This window comes from Thamnophis sirtalis, unplaced genomic scaffold (genome assembly GCF_051295495.1).
Source record: "Thamnophis sirtalis isolate CommonGarterSnake01/CBP01778 unplaced genomic scaffold, rThaSir2_p1.2 scaffold_13, whole genome shotgun sequence".
Classification (NCBI taxonomy): Eukaryota; Metazoa; Chordata; class Lepidosauria; order Squamata; family Natricidae; genus Thamnophis; species Thamnophis sirtalis.
Genome location: NW_028261393.1, coordinates 55789662 through 55798415, shown reverse-complemented (window position 1 = coordinate 55798415; position 8754 = coordinate 55789662).

Sequence of the window (8754 nt, the reverse complement as noted above, 5' to 3'; positions counted from 1 at the left end):
GGCCAAAACTGGATGACAAAGATATTTTTTTAAAGATTTTTTTATTTTATTTTATCAATTTCATATATACATTCACAATTATATGATCTCATAACTGTTATTAATAATATGTATTTATAACAATTTTCCCTACAGTTGACAATATACTTGAAGATTGCTTTTTTAACATCCCATAGATCCATCTTATCTTACAACGGTCCTACTTCTTCTTCCCTCCCTCCCTCTTTCCTTCCCTCGTTTCTTCTCTCCTACTCCCCTTCCTTCCCTCCCTCCTTCCCCTTCCCTCCTTCCTTCCCTCCTTCCTTCCTTCCCTCCTTTCTTTTCTCCTTCTCTTTCCTTTCCCCCTTCCTTTCCTCCTTCCTTCCCCCCTTCCTTCTCTCCTACATTCCCTCTTCCTTCCCTCCTTTCTTCTCTCCTTCCTTCCCTCATTTCTTCTCTCCTTCTCTCCTTCCTTCCCTCCTTCCTTCCCTCCCTCCTTCCCTCCCTCCTTCCTACCCCCCTTTCTTCTCTTTCTTCTCTCCTTCCTTCCTTCCTTCCTCCTCTCCTTTCCCTTCTCTCCTTCCCCTTCCTCCCCTTTACCCTTCCCGTCTGCTTCCCATTCCTCCCCTCTTTCCTACTCTTACATTCCCTCCCATTCTTCCTCTGCCTTTCCCTTTCTCCTATTCCTCTCCTTTCTCCTCTCCTTCCTATCTTTCCTTCTACTCCTCCCTCCATCCACTCTATCCGACATTAGTCCCCTAATCCTCTTTATTGCTCTTCTCTGCACTCTTTCCAGAGTCTCCGCATCTTTTTTTTTATATTGTGGTGGCCAAAACTGGATGACAAACAGATTTTGCAATGCAAGCAAAATGGAAAAAGCCTCCAATTCTCCCCACTCCAGAAAAAGAAAGATTTCAGTTGTCCAACTTTTCGGAAAAGGTTCCAAACTGCCAGAGGGAAAGTTGACAATCGTTATTATTTTGGGTCCAGAAGGGTTGATAGGATGTGGCGACTGTACTTGTAAAATCAGCACTCTAACAATCAACCCTTGGCACCCAGAAAAACTGGGCTTCAGTGCCATAAAAGGCTTGGCGGGCACCAAGCCAGCCTCGCTTCAGTTCCTGCCCGCTCTCCACCACATTGTCACAATTCAGAAGAATTGACCCACGGCTTATAAACAGTTTAGATAAAATGGCACAGAAGGGAAGTGACTTCAGCCAGCAGGAATTTGGGGTGGGGGTGGGGGGAGCGAGAAGGCCAGAGAAATAAATGCCAGTGGAAAATAGGAGGGGGGGGCATATATTTCATTGCTCCTGGATTACAAAATTCCCCTTTTTTTGTGTGTGTGTTAAACACCCCCACCCTGTTCTGCATGAGGATTTAGCGCTCGGCAGAAAGTTTCAGTGAAGTTTGTTTTAACTCGTTTTTTGGGTGAAGGCGAAACGGTGGAGATTTCTTAGAGAGAAAAAAAGAGTTTTGGGGAAGTTGGTGCCAAGGGAGGGAGCAGCAAACGTGCCAGGCCAGTCTCCTGAATGAAGGGCAAGGGTCTTGCACCCCTCTTGGAAGATCAGGGGGCTAGGTGTGACTTGCACCCTCTGTACACACTTGGCTGCTGTTGCTTCCTATAGGGAGGTGTTGGGTGTGAGGTTTGGGCAGCCAAGGAGAAGACTGGCAGACTGGCACCAGGAAAGAGACTCAGAAGGGCAGCCTGGGAAATTCTCAAAGCTCTTCCTCTCTTTCTCTCACCCATTTTCCTTCCTTCCTCCTCCCTACCTCTCCTTCCTTCCTTGCATCTCTCCATTCACTCTCTCACTCACCACCTTCCTCCCTTCCTTCCATCTTTTCCTTCCTTTCTTCTTTCTCTATCAGCTTCCTTCTCTCCTTCCTTCCTTCTTTCTTTCCTTCCTTCCTTTCCTTCCTTCTTTCTCTATCAGCTTCCTTCCCTCCTTCCTTCCATCTTTTCCTTCCTTATTTTCCTTCCTTCCTTCTTTCTCTATTAGCTTCCTTCTCCTTCCTTCCTTCCTTCCATCTTTTCCTTCCTTTCTTCTTTCTCTATCAGCTTCCTTCTCTTCTTCCTTCCTTCTTTCCTTCCTTCCTTCTTTTCCTTCCTTCTTTCTCTATCAGCTTCTCTGTCTCCTTCCTATCCTCCCTCCCTCCCTTCCATCTTTTCCTTCCTTCTTTCTCTATCAGCTTCCTTCTCTCCTTCCTCCCTCCCTTCCATCTTTTCCTTCCTTCTTTCTCTATCAGCTTCCTTCTCTCCTTCCTTCCTTCCTTCCTTCCTTCCTTCCTTCCTTCCTTCCTTCCTTCCTTCCTTGTTAACCAGCAATGCAGGATTTTGAAACCAGAAACAAAATTTCCTTCCCCTCATTTTTCCTACCCATCCAGGCGCTTTCTTAATTTCATCTTCCATATTTCTCTTTTTATTTCCAGATAAAGCATTTCCTCACTGCTTTAATACTCCCTCATAAGGGAGTTGATGCAAACCTGTTATCATTTGGTCAATATTTCTTCATTTTGCAGAATGCTCTATATGACATGTGCTGGCTGGGGAATTCTGGGAATTGAAAGTCCACATTTTGGCTGGGGAATTCTGGGAATTGAAGTCCACATGTTGGCTGGGGAATTCTGGGAATTGAAGTCCACAGGTTGGCTGGGGAATTCTGGGAATTGAAGTCCACATGCTGGCTGGGGAATTCTGGGAATTGAAGTCCACACGTTGGCTGGGGAATTCTGGGAATTGAAGTCCACATTTTGGCTGGGGAATTCTGGGAATTGAAGTCCACATGTTGGCTGGGGAATTCTGGGAATTGAAGTCCACACATCTTAACTTTAATGCTAAGGTTAAGCATTAATGTTTCTAAAGGATTAACAGACTGCTTGCTAACATTGTTGGACATTTTATAGCAACACTCAAGGGAAAATGGCCAAGATCTCTTAAGTGGAAATCCCAGATCCTTGAAGCAATGAGCTTAGAGGCCCTGCTTGTTTCGAAACAACCCTTTTGCTGCACAAATCGTAAAAAGGCGATTCTTAGAAGAAAATCTCCATCTGAAGTTTGGGAAATGATCGGAGAGCGACAGGGATGAAGAGCGAGGCGGAGAGGCGTGCATGGATGGATGGGTGGATGTAGAATCATGGAAGACTCCTCGCTACAGATTTAGGGAGGTTTAAAATGAAACGGCTGAGCATAAAAACGGCTGGGATCTTCCTGTCCAGACATATCCCTGTCTGGCTGGGATAATGAAGCGGGAGACAAATGAAGATTTGGCTTAACTACCCAAACAAGAGCCAAGCCTGAGCTGGGAAGAGCCTCTTGGAAGAGGCTGTTTTATTAGTCACTGATGAAGCAGCTGCGGTGCCGAGAAAAAAGCTTTATTTGGAAATGTTGAAACTAAAGAGAAGGAGGGAGGTGAGAAGCTTTCTGTTTGTTTATTGCAAAACGTGCTCAGAAGGAAGTGACCCTAATTAACTGATTCCAAAGAACTAAATAAGGAAACATCTTTCTTTCTTTCTTTTTTCCTTCTTCTTCTTCCAGCAAGAGCTTCCAAAGCAGACAGACGCTCGTTCTGCAAAGCGTGGGATTTCTCTGGGGGGGGGGGGGTGTCTCCCATCCAGGAAGGATGGTCAATTTGCTCTGCTTCCCAATCCATTCCTACGGCTGCTGTGCTTCGTGCAACTCAAGTTTCGGATGTCCTCGGGCCAAACCGAGCGATCGGGTCACCAAACCAGCGGCCGGGTTTGGCAGATGGGTCAAATGGAAGAGGGGGCTGGCTGGTTTGTGGCCTGAAGGTTGTGCGTAGACCCCGAGAGAGAGAAGACGGGAGTTGGTGGCTGGAGAGGAGGGAAGTTGGAGGAGATACCATCAAGCCTTGGCACCTCCAAGGGTGGCTCAGAGAGCTGGCAAACCCCGGGTAGGCTATGAGCAGGAGGTAGAGAACCCACCACTCAAAACACTCTTTACCTTAGCTGGGAAGAAGCCAGATGTTGGGTTCCACCACAAAAGCGCGTAGGACAAAATCGCGCTCAACAAAAGCGCGCTGTGACGTCATCACAGCGCGACGAAAAAGATCGAAAAATTGTAAAAATAAAGCGAAAACCTTACCCTAAGCCCCCCAAACCTAACCCTAAACCTAACCCTAAACCTAACTCTTAACCTAACCCTAAACCTAACCCAAAACCTAACCGTTAAAGTAACGAAAAACCTAACGCTAACCCTTATCCTAACCCTAACGCTCTAAAGCTAACCCTAACCCTTAACCTAACCCTAACCCTAACCCTAACCCTAACCCTTACCTTTATGCGAATCGGCTTGCTTTAATTTAATTTTATTAATTTTTATTTGAATTTTTCGATCTTTTTCGTCGCGCTGTGATGACGTCAAAGGCGCGATTTTGTCGATCGCGCTTTTGCCGTCCGCGCTTTTGACGGGTCACGAGAGGTTGGACTTCCATTTGTCTGAAACGGTAGAGGTTCCCCTGCTTGAGTAGGGGGTTGCACTGGAACAGGAGTCCCCAACCTTTCGGACTTTCGGGGACCACTAAATTCATAGTTTTAAATCCCGCGGACCACTGATATGATCTGCCTAATGACTGGCTGGGTGGTCATGTGACTGGGCGGGCGTGGCCAACTCGATTTCACTCACGTCAAGGGGCGCCTCGCCAGCCTCAACTTGCCCCTCCCCTCCCAGCCCCTCCTCGCTTGCCCGCCCCGGGCTCCTTAGGGCCCCAACAGAGGCAGTTGCTGGAGCTAAGCAGCCGCCAGGAGAAAGAGTTGGCAAAACAGCTCAGTTCAAATTGGATCTGGCCGAGAAGGAGGCTCAGCGGAAGCACCTCACTGAGGACTAGGAGCATGGGCTTTCCAAGCAGAGGGAAGAACTGTGGGAGTGCAAGGCCAGGTGCCGGCGCCTGGAGGCTCAGCGGGCTGAGATGGTCAGCCACTTCCAGGCCGTGATGCAGTCCCACTGGAACGAGGCCCTCCGGCTCTTCACCACCAGCAGTGCTTCCCTCCAGCCTTCGCCCAAAGCCCCCCACCAGGAGGCTGAAGCAGACCCCAGTTGGAATTTCTGCCCCTCTCCACCCACACAAAAGACCCCCCAATGGGGAGACTCTCTGCAGCAACACAAGCGTTCATTGCATGCATCCGTCCCAGGGGTCGTAGTTTGAGGATCCCTGATTGAGTGCAATATAAAAAAACGCAGATAATTTTTCGGCGGATTGCCAAACATTTTCTTGCGGTCCGCCAGTGGTCCAAGGGCACCAGTTGTTGACCGCTGGACTAGAAGACCTCTAAGGTCCCTTCCAACTCTTATCCGGTCAAAGGTTATCTTCTGGTGTGGAGTGTCTGGCCCATCTCGCTCCTGGCCCTTGCAGGACGCGGCTCTTCAGCATGGGAAAGCATGTGGCGGGACGGCAGCCAGAGAAAGCAAAAGTGTGGGGCTGGTTTAATTTTGGCACTCCTGCATCGCAGGAGGAAACGACCCGTTTGCAAAGCCAGCATGGGGAGAAGGGGGGGGGAAGAGGCAGATTTTTGACTGGTGAGCGATGATATTTTGCTTTCACATTCTCCCGAGGTTACGTAAAAGGGAAGCAGCAAAACGTACATCACCTTAGAAATGAGGGAGGCTCATACAAATATACACACACAACGCACACCACGTTGGGAGGACTGCAACCATATATGGAAACTTCTAGCTGGGAAAGGCCATGACCAACAAACACCCCCCCCCCACCAATTCTGGACCCTTTCTGAGCAGGGAAGGGGATATTTTTGGGAGAAAAAAGGCGACTGGAAGGAAATATCCCTGCTAAGAGAGATTCCTGCCTAAATATGCTATAAAGCAGTGTTTCTCAACCTTGGCGAGTTTAAAGTCCTGGGGATTTCAACTCCCAGAATCCCCCAGCCAAGCACAGCTGGCTGGGGGATTCTGGGAGTTGAAGTCCCCAGGACTTTAAACTCGCCAAGGTTGAGAAACACTGCTATAAAGCATTCCAAGGTTCCTCTTGCAGCCACATTCTTAAGATTCCCGCACAATAGAAATCCACGTGGGAAGTTTCTTGCGATTTGGGCCCTGATTCTGTGACTGTTGTCTTCGCACGGATTGATCCCAAGCAGGATTTATGCTTCCTTGGAACTGTCGGTGGCCCAATGCAAGTTTTGTAGTTTGGAAAAAGATGCACGTTTCTTGCTTTTCTAGCAACTGGGAGAGGGATCTTGGAGTCCTAGTGACAACCATTTAAATAGGAGCCAGCCGTGTGCAGCAGCTGCTCAAAAAAGCCAACACAGTTCTAGGTTGCATCAACAGAGGGAGAGAATCAAGATCACGTGAAGTTGTTCATACCACTTTATAAGGCCTTGGTAAGGACACACTTGGAATCCTGCATTCAGTTTTGGTTGCCATGATGTAAAAAAGATGTGGAGGACTCTAGAAAAAGTGCAGAGAAGAGCAACGAAGAGGATTAGGGGACTGGAGGCTAAAACATACGATGAACAGTTGCAGGAACTGGGTATGTCTAGTTTAATGAAAAGAAGGACCAGGGAGACATGATAGCAGTCTTCCGATATCTCAGGGGCTGCTACAAAGAAGAGGGAGTCAAGCTATTCTCCAAAGCATCTGAGGGCAGAACAAGAAGCAATGGGTGGAAACTAATCAAGGAGAGAAGCAACGTAGAAACTAAGGAGAAATTTCCTTGTTCCAGTGGAACAAGTTGCCTCCAGAGGTTGTGAATGCTCCAACACTGGACGTTTTAAAGCAGATGTTGGAGAACCATCTGTCTAAAGTGGTGTAGGGTTTCCTGGTGGGAGATTTACAGCTGAGAGACAAAACGTGACTTTAAAAAAAAAAAAAAGGTCCACAGATACGAGGAATAAATAGTTTACGGACCCGTTTGTGCGTGGAGTGAAAAACCAGGTAGACGCATCCAATTCGAAGAAACTTATTTTATAGGTGCATGATTTCTTTCACAGTGCGAGTAACAATAAATGATTTGAGTTATCATCAACCCGAAAAGAAAAGTGCAATTATTAGGCTTCAATCTGTGGCAGGTTATCGTTACAAGAATGCCACAACAGCAGTTAATACCATAAAGACAATTCAACAGTTAAGTAGAGAACACCAGAACTTCAACATACAATGTCACCGATGCATAAATTGAATCTTTACAGGGGAGGGGGGGAAAAAGAGGGTAGCTTGAGGGCAGCGGATTTTAAATCCACAGCTGGAGTCACACGCTTATAAATCCCCACAGCTGTTTCTGAGGTCGCCACAGACCCCGGAGAAATCAAGAACATGGGGATTGCTTCTCTAGAAACACAAACCCTTGTCCGATGCCATCTTCAATCTGTGGCAGGCCGTGGTTAATCTCCGAAGGAACCGCAGATGTGGGGATTTAAAGAATTCCAGCGTTGGAAGGGATCCTCCATTACTCACTGGCCATGAAACCTGGGATCCATCTCCCAACCCATCTCCCAACCAGCAGTTGAAAATTATCCCAGGCGTTCGATGTCTGGAGTGGAGTGGCGGTTATTGTTACGTCTTAACGGCAAACTTGCACGAAAAACTATTACCGTATTTAGAAAGAGAAATTCTCAAAGATGCAGAATTTCCGGCTCAGAAGTTGTTGAAGACCAGGTTGCCTTTCCCGCAAAGGAACTTGTAACCAAACTACATTCTTCAATATATAACTCAGGAATGGAACACGATTACATGGGAATCCATGCGTTCAAGAAGGACACCTTCTCAAGATGATGTTACAAGGCGTGACCCGACAAAACCGCGGCGCTAAAACCACGACGTCATCAACGCACCAACAACAGCGCACCGACAACAGCTCGCTGACAGAAGCCCGATTTAAGTTAAGGGTTAGGGTTAGGGTCAGGTTTAGGGTTAGGTTTAGAGCACGCTTCTGTTGGCGCGCTGTTGTCGGCTTCAGCGCTCCTTCGTCGGCGCGGTTTAGAACTCACGGTTTTGTCACCGCGTTTAGTCGGGCGCGCTTTTATCGGGCGCCCTTTTGTTGGTGAACCGTTACAGGGGTGTCCTCTCCAATGGACCACCAGAAACCGTATCCTTATCTTTTGAACCAAGAGGCACTGCAACCTATGGTTACATCACGGTCCTTGCTTCTCAACGCGTGTTAGCAAGTTGCTGCTTCAAATAAATAAGAAAAGGTGTGAGGGGTGCTTACGGGGATAGTCTGGCACTGCACAACTGCACTTGAGGATAAAGGAGGCACAACCAAGAGCTGGGTGTGAGGACATTTCCCTCTTTTGTCCAGTTAAGGCAACAAAGCAGAACCGAAAAGAATGTGGATTTCCTTAGGATTTAGGATCTCGTCCGGCCCACTTTTAATTTATTACATGCTGATAAGACATCAAATTTAGACACACAACCCAAAATTGCAAAGGATTCTTGTTTTAATTTTTGGCCTGGGCAAAGGCCTCAAGCAGGACAAAATGGGGCCTTCCAGATGTTGTTGAAGTACACGTTAACAGGACGGGCACAACCTTCAACCTTGCAGATGTTGGCGGGCTCCAATTCCCAGCATGCCACCCTCTTGGCCGTGGCATTTGAGGCTGCTGGGAACTGTGGTCCCACAACATCTGGAGGACGCAAGGAGTCTTAGTCATGATTCACACACACAAAAAAAAGAAACTTAACTGGTAGAGGAGTCTTCCAAATTGGGGAAGGACGGAGCAGAAGAGGGATCCACCATTTCAGACAAGTCAGCCTCCTTGACAAAATTCGACGTTTTCTGATACAGAAGTCTGCAAATTCTGTGA